This window comes from Macrobrachium nipponense, chromosome 32 (genome assembly GCF_015104395.2).
Source record: "Macrobrachium nipponense isolate FS-2020 chromosome 32, ASM1510439v2, whole genome shotgun sequence".
NCBI classification, from domain to species: Eukaryota; Metazoa; Arthropoda; class Malacostraca; order Decapoda; family Palaemonidae; genus Macrobrachium; species Macrobrachium nipponense.
This window is the reverse complement of record NC_061094.1, coordinates 23928679-23931719: the sequence shown is the minus strand read 5'-3', so window position 1 is coordinate 23931719 and position 3041 is coordinate 23928679. Positions and strand designations below refer to the sequence as shown.

Genomic DNA, 3041 nt, shown 5'->3' with positions numbered 1-3041 from the left:
CCATAATGAAATGAAATTTTATATAAACATATCCTTGTACGAGATGAATGTTAACAAAATGAAAAGATGCTGATTGTTCCAATACATTTTTATTAGTGAACTAAATTATGAATAACCATAATGAAATCAAATCTTATATAAACATATCCTTGTACGAGATGAATTTTAACAAAATGAAAAGATTCAGAAGAATATACTAAAGAAACGTAAATACATAAATCATAAATGAGCAATATGTAATGCGAAAAAGCATTTATTACTAATATAAGTAAATTAGAGTGTAACTGTCTTTTGGATCATTCATATGAATTATACCTATGCATTTGGGTTAAAGTTACCAAAATATCTTCCTGCATCAAGTGTTCCATCTACAGGATTACCCGAATTATCTTTCACCGAACTGTGCGACATAGGTGTATAGTTCCTTGCAGCCATGTTTGGGTATTGATGTGGTACAGCATCTCTATAATCACTGTGATGACCCATCGTACTGCTGATGGGTGGGTTGGAATGGGACCCATAGGGACTAAGTGCATGTTCACTGATATCACTACTTGGTGTCCAACATCGAGTTTCTTGCGGGATGGGATGTATCTGCACAGACTGTCGATGCAGGTTTCTACAAAGTCCTTCGAAGATAATATCGTTTATTCCCTTCTTTGCAAGTAGCAGTTGTTTAGGATCCATTTTAGATAAATCATTGGCCCAAGCTTTAGCCATTGTGAGAAATTCATTTTCAGGTTTCTGAAGATGTTCACAAGCTAGTGCTATCAGTTCGTCTTGGCGATTAGAAACCTTTGCAAATTTCTTACGCTTTGCAGGTTGAGCTTGAACAAGATGTAGGTTCGTACTTTCATTTACCCTGTCTTGTATGGTTGTGCCTTCCTGGTCATAGTCAATCTGAAATTAAAAAATGCATTTTTTCTTTTCCAGATGCCGCAAACTGCTGAAGAAGGGAAAGAATTGAGCAACGATTTCAATAAACATTGGAATATACCACATTGTGTTGGGGCATTAGACGGCAAACACGTCTCAATTAAAAAACTAATTGCCTCTGGATCATTTTGCTATAACTATAAGAAACATTTCAGTATCGTACTGCTAGCAGTTGTCAATGCCAAATACGAATTTATAATGGTCGATGCTGGAATGAACGGACGTGTTTCAGATGGAGGTGTAATGAGCCATACAAAATTTGGTTCTTTGATGGAACATGGCGAACTACAGCTACCAGGAGCCGAACCGTTGCATGAAGGAGACTCTATTGATGTGCCTTACTTTTTCGTGGCCGACGAGGCTTTTGCAATGAATGAAAATCTCCTTAAACCCTACAGTGCAATGGGAAACGACGTTTTGGACCAGGAAAGAAGGATTTTCAATTATCGTTTAAGCAGGGGACGAGGTATAGTTGAAAATGTGTTCGGAATACTTGTTTCAAGATTTGGTGTATTCCAGAGGCCAATGATGCTTTCGCCAGAAAAAGTAACGACTGTCACATTAACATGTTGCTATCTACATAACTTTTTAAGGCAACAATCAAGCCGATACATGGCTCCGGGAAGCGTGGATTGGGAGGACAATGTCACACATGAGCTTCATAGTGGGGAATAGCGTACTAAACAGAGAGAACTAGCAGCCCTACGTCCCACATTCAGCAGGAATACGTCAGAATAAGAGAAGTTTACTCGAGAAACTATGAAGCACTATTTTTCCAGCCTTGGATCAGTTCCTTGGCAGTTACAATTGGTTTCATAGAAGCAAGCAAAGTGGAAGCAATGTAATTCTTTTATTTATTGATTATTTGTTTCTTTTAACACTTTTATATAGGCTTCTGAATAGTCTGTCTGTCTGTCAGTCACATTATGCGTTTTTTGACGGACGGCGAAAGCGGATGCATCCTCTTTGATGGTGATAGATGAGACCAACCAATGATTTTAGGATTTTTTTTAGGATGGGCAGTATAGCCCAACCTTATATAAATCCAAAAATCATTCATTTGTTTGCTCTATCACCATCAAAGACGATGCATCCATTTTTGCCGTATTTTACTTTTATATGCAAATAGACATGAATAACTATGAAATTTGTATAAATACCTTATTACGTTGGATAAGCTATGCAACAGTCATTGAATGCAACTAAATAAAGGATGCTTAATAATTTTACAAAAACCCATAGTGTGACATCGGCCTAACGGTATTTTACTTTTAGATGCAAATAGACATGAATAACTATGAAATTTGTATAAATACCTAATTATGTTGGATAAGCTATGCAACAGTCATTGAATGCAACTAAATAAAGTATGCTTAATAATTTCACTTACCTCTTCAGTCGATTGTATTGTGCTTCGTGAAGAAGCCGGTGTTTCATGGTCACTCAGGAACCAAAGAGCATCAAAATACCATAGTGACGGCTCATAAATTTCATCTGCTCCTGCTCCAGATCTGCTTGAGTCTTTTATTTTTTTAAATTCTTTTCGGAAGCTCGTCCGCAGTGAGTTTATTTCTTCTTCATCTCCTCCTTCGTCCCTTCCGGATATTAATCACAGAATTTCTGTAGAAGAGTCTCATATGCCATATCTTTTTTATTTCTGTCACTATAACAGTCACTTTTAATGTTCCAAAGCTGTGGTAAACTTCTATAAACATCAATAAGCTCAAGAAGAAATTTCTTTTCATGTTTTGTTGGAGCCATGATGACGATGAGCCGCGCACGTCCTCCTCAGTTTATGTCTAATCACTAACTAATTTGCACAAATTATTGCTAGGTACCACACACGCACAAATTATTTGACTTTGGCTCAAAAAATATCTACTGAAATCAGATCAGTAAAAAATTTGACATCAAACCTTTTAGGCCATCAAATTACGCCACACACAATCAAATTCATGTCAAATAATTTGACATAAAAAAATTGGACGAAAAATTTGAGGTGCACTCACGGCATACCCTCGAACGGGGATTAACTAGCATTTGATGATTTTTTTATATTATATTATACATACATACATACATACATACATACATACATACATACA

At 36.4% G+C, this 3041-nt stretch overlaps 1 pseudogene; it reads right to left on the bottom strand.

Annotated features, from left to right (window-relative positions):
- Positions 1-284: 284 nt before the first annotated feature.
- LOC135207103 (uncharacterized) lies at positions 285-2697 on the bottom strand (annotated as a pseudogene).
- Positions 2698-3041: the final 344 nt, after the last annotated feature.